This window comes from Carassius auratus, chromosome 41 (assembly GCF_003368295.1).
Source record: "Carassius auratus strain Wakin chromosome 41, ASM336829v1, whole genome shotgun sequence".
In the NCBI taxonomy this organism is placed as follows: Eukaryota; Metazoa; Chordata; class Actinopteri; order Cypriniformes; family Cyprinidae; genus Carassius; species Carassius auratus.
Genome location: NC_039283.1, coordinates 10952435 through 10967321, shown reverse-complemented (window position 1 = coordinate 10967321; position 14887 = coordinate 10952435).

Sequence of the window (14887 nt, the reverse complement as noted above, 5' to 3'; positions counted from 1 at the left end):
TTTTGTGTTTCATGATGGGAAGACACAATGGAGAAGAGAAAATGTCTTTTTGGATGATTCATCTTTTGTAAAAAAATAAATAAATAAAAAATTGTCTGATCTTTATTTGCAGATATGAATTAAATAAAAGGCAACTTCGGTGCACTAAAGAGTGACGTTTTCTTAACACATTCAAATACACTTTTAAAAAGTGAGTTTTAAGTTTAAGTTATATTTAAACTACATTTTTAAATCAAGTTTTAATAAACTTGCTTGCTTTAAAGAAGTACACTTTGTAGACTAACAAACTGCAACATCATTATAAATGTGTAACTGTAAATATATTTAAATATGCTACATGCATTCACGTTTGAATAGAGATGCCATTAAAGTATATTTCACTTTATTATAAATGTTTGTCAGTATATTCCGCAGTAACACTTAAACCGTATTTCAATAGACAAAAGTAATTATGAAATTACAAATAATGATGTTCTCAAGTGAGTCAAAGTAAAGCATTGTAAAGTTCAGCTAATTGCATTTTATAGAAATTTAAACTAATGTAATGAAGTATCTGAAAACATGACATTCAGCTCACAATTCAGTGTACTGTATTAAAGTACATAATTTCTGTAATGGTTACTCAGTTTGAAAGGTTGCTAAAGTGCACTTCTCTTTCTCAAGGGATCTAAGCAGTTGTGTCTATGGGCCAAAAACCCCTGAGGCAAGGGATTCCTTCAGATGCATTACAACATATCTTATCTCTCACCCTTACCTAAGCGTTGATGCTAAACATTTCTCAATGGTTTCTGTCATAACACAGCATTGGTGTTGTTCTTGCTGTAGTTACAACATCTCTCACTCCTTGTGTTCACTGCTTGTGAGATGTGCAATGCAACACAATGGAGCTAAATTATAATTGCTGAGTAAAAGCTCTTTGCAAGCAACAAATACGTCATAAGTGATCAGTCTCATGACACAGTCAGCCGTTGCCTTAGATTTCTACTAATTCCTTAAGTTTTTTTTATGGTTGTTGCTACGAGTTTTCCAGCAACACATAACTGAGTGCTTGGGTTTGTAGTCACAGATGGAGCTGGAACCTGGGACAAGTTATCATTGGCCTCTTCGAGGGCTGTTTGGTTATATATAGCAGTGTGTGTGTGTGTGTGTGTGTGTGTGTGTGTGTGTTTATTGTTTGGGTTTGGAGTGTGTGTTAAGAGGACAGTGAGATGATCACAGAAAGACTCACTCACATGTTTTGACTGCAAGAGGAGCTCCTGAACACTTGAGAGAACTGGATGAGCATCCTGTGCTCTCTCTCTCTCTCTCTCTCTCTCTCTCTCTCATACACACTTTCTATAGATTAAACTATGATTAGACTCAAGAAAATAGAAATATAAATAGGAATGTCCTGACAGAAGGAAAAAGCTGTTTCTACTTTTTGTCAGCACTGTCAGATTTTTATGAAAACAAGTTCATATTGTGCCTGCAGGGCAATAAACATGTCCTCATAGATTTTTTTGTTGTGATTGCGATGATATTTTCCATGTTATTACCATAATATGTCTGATTGGATAGGGATTGGATGAAATATTTAAAGATATTTTTATTTTAAGTGGATCGTATTAATAGCTATGTAGGAACACCAGAAAAAATGCCTGTCATTTAATGCATGTCTTTAAAAATGATATCATTAAATTATTTTGTCAACCTTGATTTTTTATCCAGTGTATAGTTATTTTTTTGTTTATTTATTTATTGTAACTATATAATCAGCCAGCTCATTATATAAAGGTGGATATTTAAGTATGTCCAACTTTATCTGCATACATCCAGTATATATATATATATATATATATATATATATATATATATATATAATCAGAAAGGGTTTTGAATAGCAATTCTATTAAATCAAATATAGTGAATAGCCAATCAAAACAGATTGAATGCTTATATCATTGTAAAATGTAAACGCTATTCTCACTCAGCTCTAATCTGCTAAATTTTCCTATATACCATGATATAAAGATATTATAAACATTCAGGATTTTCTGTAAAGTTTTGTTTTGAAACTATGTGTGTTATGGAAAGCACTATATAAATATTTTATAATCATTTAACTTGAGAAAGTCATATTGACTCCATGTGAATTATATATTTGACAATATTTATATGAGATATTCTACATATTTTGTTTGTGCATTGCACTGCATTGAATCTCCATAGTTTTTCTGTGTAAACATGCACTGCACGGACGTGCTTGACCGGGGTGATTGTGCAGCATCTTGCACATGAAGCAACAATGAAGTTAAAAGTTGTTCAACTTTAAAAACACATTTTGAGACCTTGTGTTTTATCCCCATTCCACTGCCCATGTTGTGCTTTTCATAACAAAACCCATTCTTATGTGACGGCATCTTACCCACTGTAGGTGAAAACCTCTGAACAGATTCACAGAGTCACCTTAAACTATTTCTCTGTTTCTTTCAGTTCTGCAAGCAGTTTTGTTCTCCATGATCCAAATATCTTGTTCTGGATGTGTTAACTATACTGTTTGTGTTTTATTATGGGTTAGATATCTGAGAAATGTTATTGGGTGTACAACATTCTGTTTGGAGGAATGATAAACTATAGTTGTGTGTGTGTGTGTGTGTGTGTGTGTGTGTGTGAGCAGCGGGGAACTGAGAGAAGAGGAGGAGAAGTGAATAAGAGGAGTGGAGCAAAGGGGCTGTCTGGGGGTGTGACACAGTTACGCTGTAGTGCAGTGAAAGACGCCACTGTTTAAAACACACACACACACACACACACACACACACTCACACAGCCTCCAGAAATAGAGAGGGCAGAAAAACAGACAGAGGGAATGAGAGGCCTGGAGTGAAGTAATAAAGCAGAGATGAGGAAGGAAGGAAGAGATTTGCTGAGAGAGGAAATGGAAAGAAAAAGAGAAGACAGGAATGAGAAAGAAGAGCTAAAGAAAGACAGAGGCAGCAGTGAAAGGTCTTTCTGTGTGAAGTCAGCGAGCGAAGGGTGGGCTCTGCACTCGCTAAATAAACATTTACATTACTGTGTCAAAGGCCTAATCTCTTCACAATGGCCTTTCAGAAACAAAAGAGAGGACTCATCACAAATCGACTGAAAAAAATGTGATTTGATCACGTGATCTGAAAATATGTGATGGTTATAATGCAATGTTATCCTGGTTATTAATTTGAAAAATGCATGTCATCATTTACTTAGCGTTTATTCGTGTCAACACAAGTCTGTATGATTTTGTTCTGTGTGAACCCTGTTTCGCAGAAATTCACGACTCCTGTTTTTCATCAGAAGTCCTTGTTTGCTAGAGACACAAGCAGAACAAATCTCTGTGCAAACTGTCACATGATGAGGAATGACTTGTGGTAATGTGACATGTGGTAATGTTTCATCATGCAACAATTTATGTAATGAAATGCAAAAAAAACAACAACAACTGTGCTTTATGAATGAGACTAGTTTTAATTAAATTATTAATTAAAAAGCATAGTAACAGTAGTTAAAAAAAAAAAATTGTTCACACCTGAGATTAGGATGAGTTTGTGTCTTCATCAGGTTTGTAGAAATGTAGCACTGCATCAGTGTCTCATCATCGGATGCTCTGCAGTGAATGGGTGCCGTCAGAATGAGAGTCTGATAAAAACATCACAATAATCCACAGCACTCCAGTCCATCAGTGAACATCTGGAGAAGACAAAAGCTGTGTGTTTAATCCATAATAACACGTCTTCCAGTGAAAAGCAGCCTGGTCTGAATCAGGAGAGAAATCTGAACAGATCAAACACCATTTACAGTCCAAAACAAATGTGCGGCTGGGTTTTGTTGTATCAATGGTTTGAAAACCTCTTGGATTCGTTTCTTACAAACAAACAGCTTTTGGCTCCAGATCCATTCACTGCAGAGGATCCAGTGCTGAGCAAGTGATGCACATCTCTCCAAATCTGACGAAGAAGAAACAAACTCATCTACATCACTGATGACCTGAGGGAGAGCACATTTACTGGAAATGTTCATTAATGATTGCACTATTCATTTAAGTTGCTATTTGTGAAAAAAAGAGCAACATCAACATTTTGTTAAACATCTCTTTAAGTGTTGCATTGAGACATACAGGTTTGTGTGACATGATGGTGAGTCAATGTCCGAATTTGTATTTTTGGGTGAACTAGTCCTTTAAGAACAGCTGAAAATGTCTATTTCATGTGACGTGTCCCTATCCAATCAGTGTCCTCATGCTGAAGGCATTGTTTTCAGATTGAAATACATTACAGATGCTGCATAATTCCTATGTTTTAAAGGGTTGGAGAGAGTTTCCTTTGTGGGGATTTAAAGAATTTAGGCCATAATGCTGATATGGGACAATATATCAGGAATTTGGGAGGAAATGAGCTCAAATCTCAGCAGGGACTGAAACTGGACAGCTGTCCATCACCTGTGCAAACCAACCTCCACAAATGACTCGGTTGTGTTTCCATTGCACTTCATGAAATGTGTACCCAAATTATTTACTTTAAATAACACATTAGATAAAATTGAGTTTCTGAGTAATTATTCTATTAGTTTGTAATAGATATTTCCCAGCCTTCAGCCATTTTCTCATGTTGTCTTCGAGGGAGGTCTATATCGTTCACATTTGTTCGTTTATAACTCTGTGTTTATTCTCTTCAGGTTGAGTTTGTAAAGGCCCACTGTTTTACAGCTGTTCTGCCCTTCCCTCCTCTCCTCTCTTCTTGTGCACTTTCTCCTACCTCAGACTAACCTTGTTTAACACACATGCACACACACACAAACACACACACCCACACACACACACATCCGCACAGGATTTACTGTGCATTACCTTTAAACACACAGACACAAACTCAGAGATGCATATCATAAACCACATATTAAAAGCACATGTTTGTTACATCATCACTTGGACACAAAGACAGAAGTGTATAGCTCACATTCTTTCTGTGCTGCACAAATGAACGCCACATGCTCAAACCCTCTCACATACTGTACACACAGGGCTTGTGTGCAATCAAGTTAGTAGTGTTTGCTTGCTCAAGCATCCCTTTTACTATTAATATTGCTCTTATTTGTACTACCGCTCAAAGAACTCAGATTTGTTGTGTAACTTGTCCTGCACCATTTGTACATCTGATTGAACGTCAGATTTTGGGGCTCTTTTGACCTAAGCCAGTTATTTACCAACACTGAGCAATCTTCACTATGACCTGGGAACATCAACACCTCAGCATTAGCTGTGAGCTCTGTGCATATCATGCTATACATCTGAAGCTGTTTCAAATCATATTGAGATTATTTTATGTCAGCATGTGTTGATCTCTTTGATTTACAATACAGGCAGCAGAATTTCAGCATATAAATATCAGGATCTGCACAAAATTGCATATTTTTGCTCAGTTTGAGCTGTTTTTTTCCTCCATATTCTCACTATATCAGACTACTGTATGAGTCATAAAAGCCTGATGGATTAAATATGATACTAAGAAAAAATACATGCAAACCTGTTTTTATATTCTGTCTAAACTGCTAAAAATTGATTCTGATTCATTGAAAGTGACAGGCTTTAAAAGGTTAAAATCACACTGCAGGATTTAAAAATTAAAAATGAGAATAAAAGTTGTGCAAAAGTTTAAAGAAACAGTGACCAGTACATGACCCAAGATATTCACATTAACCTATGCGTATATACATTTTTACCTAAAATCTTGAAGTCGATTGAAAAAGCTTCTGGATCTGTTATGCATCAACTGTCCTTTTGCAGACGCACATGGAGCAGCACACAGTGTGAACATTTCATCTGTGTCTGCTCAGGTGTTTTGAGTTTCTTGTGTGTGCTTGTTTCAGCATGCTGCTTTATTAAATGTGTTTACAACTGCTACCGACTACTTTTGTCAGCTGGACACAGAGTAATACAAAAGAATGAGGTATTCAGAGAGAAAGAGAACATATGCATGTGGAGAAAGTGTGTGTGTGTGTGTGTGTGTGTGTGTGTGTGTGTGGCAGCTGTTGTGTTGTTACTGTTCAGAACATGTGTGAGAAAATCTTGAGCTCTTGCCATGGATGCATCTGAGCCAGCTATACATTCATTTGTGTGTGTGTGTGTGTGTGTGTGTGTGTGTGTGCGTGTGTGTGTGTGTGTATGTGTATACTGCTTTAGCTATGCTAAGGACCACATGTCCTCACTTATATAGTAAAGAGATCATGATAACCTAATAATGAAGAAGACATTTGACTGGTCCTCACTAGTTTAAAAAGGCTAATAAATCTGCCAGAAGATGATTTTGATGTAAAGTTTAGAGGTAGGGTTTGTGTTATCTGATAGAAAATATCAATAACCTGAAAGTCAGTGAAAGTCTATGCAATCTCCTCACTGAGATAGCAAAACAAACGTGTGTTTGTGTGTGTGTGTGTGCGTGTGTGTGTGTGTGAGAGAGAGAGCACTACTCCCTGATTTCCCACTGAGCTTGCTTCTCCTGGTAATAAGATCCTATGGAGCTGTTCATTTGTGTGTGTGTGTGTGTGTGTGTGTGTGCAGATGCGGTCTGACCCGTGTGTGCCCCTCTTTGACAGTAGCTGTATTAACGAGGAAGTGAATGTGGCCTAAGGACAGGCAGTAAAGCACTAGCTCTCAGTCTCTCAGCTTGAGTTCCAGTAGATGCTCTGCTTCATTACAGGAGCTCTTCTGAACTCTTTGACTGGTGCTTTTCAGCTAGATATCAGCGCTGTGTCGCCCTTCAGCTCTCCTCGCTAGTAAAATCCTGCTTTGGGTTGATCTCACAAATCCTATTGACTGTATTTATTTGTGTCTGCTCAGATTTATTTATTAGGGCCCGAGCACCGATGGTGTGAGGACCCTCTTGTATCTGCTTTGTTTATTATTATTAGGGCCCGAGCACCGAGGTGCGAGGACCCTCTTGTATCTGCTTTGTTTTTTATTATTATTATTAGGGCCCGAGCACCGATGGTGTGAGGACCCTCTTGGAATTGCTCCGTTTATTAGGGCCCGAGCACCGATGGTGTGAGGACCCTCTTGGAATTGCTCCGTTTATTAGGGCCCGAGCACCGATGGTGTGAGGACCCTCTTGGAATTGCTCCGTTTATTATTATTATTATTATTATTATTATTATTATTAGGGCCCGAGCACCGAGGTGCGAGGACCCTCTTGTATCTGCTTTGTTTTTTATTATTAGGGCTCAAGCCTGGAGGGCGAGAGCCCTATTGTTTTCCTTAGGATTATTTGTTATTAGGGCCCGAGCCAATGGGCGCAGGGCCCTATTGTTCCCCTAAGGATTATTCTTATTATTTTTATTTTTTTTTTAACCTTCCGGGGGTTTTTGGGGGCCTTAACATACTCAAAAACTCTTGAAAATTGGCATACACATTGGAACCTGCGGCCATCAGGTCGCCGCAGAGACTGGAACCCGGGCGTGGCATAGGAGCTCTACAGCGCCCCCTGGAACACCGTCAGAAAATCCTGAACCATAGCTCACACATACTTGCATGTATTTATATGAAACTCAGTACACTTATAGATCTCATTGAGCCGAACAACTTTCACGCTCTATGTCATAGGCTCCGCCCAACAGGAAGTCAGCTATTCAGGGCTGTTTAAAAAAAGCATGCTCTGGAATTTGAAATACTCCTCTGAGGTTTTCCACCCGTTTGCCACAAAACTTGGTGAACATGATCTCAAGACATTGAGGATGAAAAATTGCGAGGGGATTTTTGATATCTCGAACGGTTCGCCCGTGGTGAGGCGTTGAAATTAGGGCACAAAATTTGAAACAGGAAGTGCCTAATAACATCCGCATACATTTCCTGAGTTTCATCAAACTTCATCGGTTTGTTCATTGTAATATGTTACTCGCATATATGTAACTATAAGGTGTCAAAGTTACAGCGCCACCAACTGGCAGCAGGAAGTGTGTCATTTTCAAAATTCTTTTAATTCAGCGTCTTATTTTTACTCGATTTGCTTCAAACTTCATCAGAATAATGACAAAATACAGCTGATGTAAATCTGTTGTGGGTATACTGATATCTAATATAGTGTTGCCATGGCAACGTGTCAAACTTGAATATTCTGTTATGGTGATTTTGAGGCAGACAACAAGCTCAGATTTACATTAAACTCAGAACACATATCCGTATTAATGATATCTAGACAATGGCATAAGCTTTTAAAAGGATGTGATGGAGGCACTCTATAGCGCCACCTTTTGTCAAAAGTGGGGAGGTTAGTTTTAGCTACAGACACCAAACTTGGTACATAAATTGTTCTTATCAAGACGGACAATTTTCTAATTCACAGTCATAAGCTACGACCAACAGGAAGTCAGCTATTTTGATTTGAATATGTATTTTTGGCAAATTCGGCTGTGAATTAATGCATACTCCTCACAGGGGAAGTGCACTATACACACCAAACTTTGTCTACATGTTGAAAAAACATTGAGGAACTTAAATTGCGAATGGATTTTGGATAGCTTGAACGGTTTTGCCGTGGTGATTTTTTGAAATAACAGTAAAAAGGGAAACATTAATTGTCTGGTATTTTTAAATTGCAGCTTCCAAACATTTCAAAACCATTTTTCATTTAGAGAACATGCGATTCTGAGGAAATATGCATAGTTTCACGACTTTACAACACTGTAAGATTAAAATAAAATTATAAAACTGTCAGACATCTGATCTCACTCTCTGGCATTCTCTCTGTGTGAGGTAAAGGAGGGGGAGGGGGAGGGTGCTTGAGGGCCTGCCTGACAGAGAGAGAGAGAGAGAGAGAGAGAGAGAGTTAACATCTCTTTAATCATCAGAAAAAAACTGTAATTGTGTGTTGTTGATTTTTTTCATCATTACAGCTTAAGAAATCTCTCTATCATTTTCTATCATTTTTAGGGACGAAAAAAACCTAGTACAATTTGTAGGGCTCATACAAAATTATTTTATATAATTAGGTTAAGAATTATGTAAATTGCAAAATAAAAAACGATTTAAAAAATACATACACGATGACTTGTATATTTTTTTTGTTCTGATAATAATTTTAAACTTATTTGATACTGACCTATGACAGACATTCTGTGACATGACATGACATCACCTGAATTTACACAATCTTGCTGATTTAACAGTAAAACAGTTCAGCTCACAGATAAAGACTAAGCTGTAATGCAGGCAAACATATTTTACAAATGCTTATAGATCAATAAAATCGTTAAAAATGCTTTTTCACAAAGTGCATAATAATAAGGCACGTTGATATTCTGATGACATTTTTTTCCAAGCACATTTTACCAATTTAAATCACATCAATCTCAATAAATTCTATAGATTTGGTATTTCATGATTTATGAGTGATATATATAATTGTCCTCGAAGGCTGGAAGTGTAAAGCTCATATTCAGGAGTGCTGAATATTTAGGCATGTCTTCTTGTCATGCATTGGTCAGAGCTCATTGTAGCGATGCTTCAGGTGTTGAAATATATTTTTTATACATTATACAGGTTCACTGTTTGCAGAGTGTATACAGTATGTGTATGTGGTGCAGACGCAGAAGCGAGAGCATGTTATTGTAACGCAAAAAAACATTAAAATAATGCGCGAGCATGAATCCCTCCACTTTAATGCACATTTCCTTTACTTTGTCACAAAACGCGTCCTCTGATACATGCTGCTTTTGCTCGGAGAGCGTGCGCGCACTTAAAACCCGTTTCCTCTGCTCAAACTGTGTCCTGTGCACTCACAACACTCTCTATGCTCATGTGCTAGATATTCATTATTTTCACACCTTTCTACTTCTAACCTTTTCTGTTCACATCTTTTACCATGTGCAGTGTGAATGCTCTGAACCATTAACATGGGCTCTGAAAAAAATATGCATTACAGATAGAACTTGTGAACCTGGCCTTGCATAGGCATATGCACAGTCTGTCCTGTTCTCTGCTACATTTAGGAACGCTTCATTCCGACTGGTTCAGATAGCAACACCAAACGTGCAGTGTGTAATACCTATCATGGCCACCACCAGATGGAGCTATAGGATTACTTTTAATTAATTGTTTTAGAAATGTGTATACAGCATTTAAATCATTTATAAAAATCTTTCAAAGTAAAATAATATGTATTTTAAAAAGCTAATGAATTTTACTGGTAATATAGTTTTATATAATAATTTCAGAAATGTTTATAGATCAATAAAAGTATTTTTAAAAATGGTTATAGATCATGAAAAGTGTTTTGCAACAATTTATAATAATCTCTCTTTGGTTTACATTAGTTAATGCATTAACTAACATGAACTAACAATGAACAATCTATTTTTCAGATAATTTATAAATCTTTTTTATGTTAGTTATTCCTATCATTAAAAATATTATTGTTTATGTTATTTCACAGTACATAAACTAATCTTAAAATAAAAATGTAATTAAAAAAATTATTATTAATAATGTATTAAAATATTTTAACTAAGCTTTAATTAACATTTATATAAACACTTATATTGAAAGAGACTGAAATGGAAGTAATTTTTACTTTTAAAAAACGCTTGTAAGACACAGTTTACAAATGCAGTGAGCAGATGAAAGGACAGAACAAAAAAGATATATAGTGCCCTCTATTGGCAACAGGAAGTGTCTTATTTTACGTTGCGACAAACTACGCCTAGAACTTTTTTTACATTAATATCTTTTTTGTGGTCAGTCTATCTTGAGTTTTTGTTAAAGGTCGTGTCCATGGCGCCATGACAAAATTGATGTCTCGCCATAGGAAGAGAAGTTGTTGTAACTCAGGCATAAAATATTCAATCTTCCCCAAACTTCAAATGTTCGATAAGAGTCTTGGCCTGAATACATCTGAAGGAAAATATTCCATTATAATGATAGCCCACCTGCTGGCAAAAGGAAGATTGGCACATATAAATTACTTTGACATATTCCACTTATATTTACGACTTTAAATGCATATTTCTCGCCATTCGCCTTTTTTACTAAAGCCGCTTGCTGGCGGTGAGCCCGGGTGCGAGGGCCCGATCATCGCTGCTTGCAGCTTTAATTATTCTTCTTCTTCTTCTTCTCCCGAATGAATCGCATTTTTGAGGGCTTTAACATGCTCAAAAAGTCATGAAACTTTGCACACGCGTCAAACCTGGTGAAAATTTTCATCTGATATAGGATTCAGAAGAGGGTGTGGCAAAATGGCTCGACAGCGCCACCTATACCAAGAAAATCAACAGCCTTCCAGCTATGTTTCACGTACATGCACGAAAATTGGCACACATATGTAACACACCAATACCTACAAAAAAGACTCTTGGAGCGAAATTCTAAACCCAACAGGAAGTCGGTTATTTTTAATATTATGAGCATATTTTGTGTAATTTTGGTCATTTCCATGTGTTGTATTTTAACGAACTCCTCCTAGAGAGTTATTCAAATCAACACCAAATTTGGTATGCCTAATCTAAAGGCCTTTGCGATGTTAAATTGCGAAGATCTTGAGTTTTCGTTGAAGGGCGTGTCCGTGGCGGCCTGGCGAATTTCGATGATTCGCCATGAAAAATGAAGTTGCTATAACTCAGACATACAATGACCAATCTGCCCCAAACTTCACATGTTTGATGAGACTCCGAACCTGAACAGATTGACATGCCCATATTCAGTTATAGTCATAGCGCCACCTATTGGCAACAGGAAGTGACATATTTTACGCTGCGACGAACTACTCCTAGAAATTTTATGACATCAATGTCGTTTTTGTGGTCAGTCTAATCTAAAGGCCTGTGCGATGTTCAGTTGTGAAGATCTTGACTTTTCGTTAAAAGGCTTGTTCATGGCGCCGCGACGAAGTTCGATGTCTCGCCATGGGAATAAAAGATGTTATAACTCAGGCATAAAATGTCCGATCTTCCCCAAACTTCACATGTGTGATAAGAGTCCTGGCCTGAACAGATCTGCAGGCCAATATTCCACCGGGTGTGGCAGAATGGCTCGATAGCGCCACCTATACACTTTCAACGGAGTGTGCCTCGAGCTATGTTTCACGTACATGTACAAAAATTGGTACACACATGTAACACTCCAATACCTACAAAAAAGTCTCTTGGTACGAAATCCAGATCCCAACAGGAAGTCGGTTATTTTGAATTTTCCCTTCAAAATTGGTGTTGTTTTTGCCATTTTCAGGGGTTGTACTTTAACGAACTCCTCCTAGAGATTTATTCAGATCAACACCAAACTTGGTCAGTGTAATCTAAAGCCCTTTGCGATAATAAATTGCGAAGGACTTGAGGTTTCGTTAAAGGGCATGTCCATGGCGGCCTGACAAATTTCGATGTTTCGCCATGAAAAAGGAAGTTGCTGTAACTCAGACCATACATTGTCCAATCTGCCCCAAACTTCACATGTTGGATAAGACTCTTGACCTGAACAGATCTGCATACCAATATTCAGTTATAGTCATAGCGCCACCTATTGGCAACAGGAAGTTACATATTTTACACTGCGACAAACTACTCCTAGAAATTTTATGACATCAATGTCTTTTTTGTGGTCAGTCTAATCTAAAGACCTGTGTGATGTTTAGTTGTGAAGATCTTGAGTTTTTGTTAAAAGGTGTGTCCATGGCGCCGTGATGAATTTCGATGTCTCGCCATGGGAATAAAAGATGTTATAACTCAGGCATAAAATGTCCGATCTTGCCCAAACTTCACTTGTGTGATAAGGGTCCTGGCCTAAACAGATCTTAAGGCCAATATTCCATCGAGTGTGGCAAAATGGCTCGATAGCGCCACCTATAAACTTTCAACGGAGTGCGTATACACTTTAAACGGAGTGCGCCTCGAGCTATGTTTCACGTACGTGTACAAAAATCGGTACACACATGTAACTCACCAATATCTACGAAAAAGTCTCCTGGTACGAAATCCGAATCCCAACAGGAAGTCAGTTATTTAGAATTTTCTCTGCAAAATTAGTGTTGTTTTGGCCATTTTCAGGAGTCGTACTTTAACAAACTACTCCTAGAGATTTATTCAGATCAACACCAAACTTGGTCAGTGTAATCTAAAGGCTTTTCGATCTTAAATTGCGAAGATCTTGAGGTTTTGTTAAAGGGCGTGTCCATGGCGGCCTGACAAATTTCGATGTTTCGCCATGAAATAGGATGTTGTTATAACTCAGGCATAAAATGTCCGATCTTGCCCAAACTTCACTTGTGTGATAAGGGTCCTGCCCTGAACACATCTGAAGGCAAATATTCCATTATAATGATAGCGCCACCTGCTGGCAACAGGAAGATTGGCACATATATGGAATAAACATTGATATATTCTACTTATATTTGTGAGTTTAAACGCATATTTCTCAGCGTTCACCTATTAACTTAAGCCACTCGCTGCCGGTTAGCCCGGGTGCGAGGGCCCGTTCATCGCTGCTTGCAGCTTTAATTATTATTATTTTTCTTCAAGGTTTCGGGGGCTTTTGGGGCCCTTAACATGCTTAAAAAGTCTTGAAAATTGGCACACACATTGGAACCTGCGGCCATTAGGGCCGGGCAGAGACTGATACACGGGCGTGGCACAGGGGCTCTACAGCGCCCCCTGGAATACTGAGGGCCATATATCATACATACTTGCACGTAGACACACGAAACTCGGTACACATGTAGATCTCATCAAACCAAACAACTTTTGTACTGCATGTCATAGGCTCCGCCCAACAGGAAGTTGGATATTTAGGGTTTAGTATTCATATTTTTCGTCAAAGTTGTGGGGGCTTTTGGGGTCCTTAACATACTCAAAAACTCTTGAAAATTTGCGCACACTTTGGAATCTGTGGCCTTTAGGAGCCTGCAGAGGCTGGGACCCGGGCGTGGCACAGGGGCTCTATGGCGCCCCCTGGAACACAGTCATAAATGTTGATGTATAGCTCACACATACTTGCTCGTATTAATATGAAACTCAGTACACATATAGATCTCATCGTGCTGAACAACTTTCGTTCTGCATGTCATTCGGCTCCGCCCAACAGGAAGTCAGCTATTTAGAGTTATGTAAAAAGCGCATGCTCTGGAATTTGAAATACTTGTCATAGGTTTTTTTGCCGATTGCCACCAAATTCGGTCAACATGATCTCAAGACATTGGGGATGAAAAATTGCCAGGGGATTTTTGATATCTCGAACGGTTTGCTCGTGGCGAGGTGTTGAAATTATGGCGAGAAATGAGAAACAGGAAGTGTCTAATACCATCCACATACATTTCCTGATTTTAATCAAACTGCATCAGATTATTCGTTGTATGATGTCGATCGCATATATGTGACTATTAGGAGTCAAAGTTATAGCGCCACCAACTGGCAGCAGGAAGTGTGTCATTTTCAAAATGATTTGAATTCAGCATCTTATTTTTACTCGATTTGCTTCAAACTTCATCAGAATAATGTTAAAACACAGCCGATATAAATCTGCTGGGGGGATATTGATATCTAAAAATATTGTTGCCGTGGCAACATGTTAAACTGGAATACTTCTCAGGTGATTTTGAGGCATATAACATGCTTAGAATTTCATCAAACTCAGAACACATATCAGTATTTATGATAACTAGACACTGGCAAAAGTTCATAAGAGGGCGTGGAAGAGGCACTCTATAGCGCCATCTTTTGTTAAAAGTGGCGGGGTTAGTTTTAGCTACAGACACCAAACTCGGTACAAAAATTTTTCTTATCAAGACGGACAACTTTCTAATTCACAGTCATCAGCTACGAGCAACAGGAAGTCAGCTATTTTGATTTGAATGTGGATTTTTTTTTACATTTAGCTGTGAATTAATGCATACTGCTCAGAGGAGAG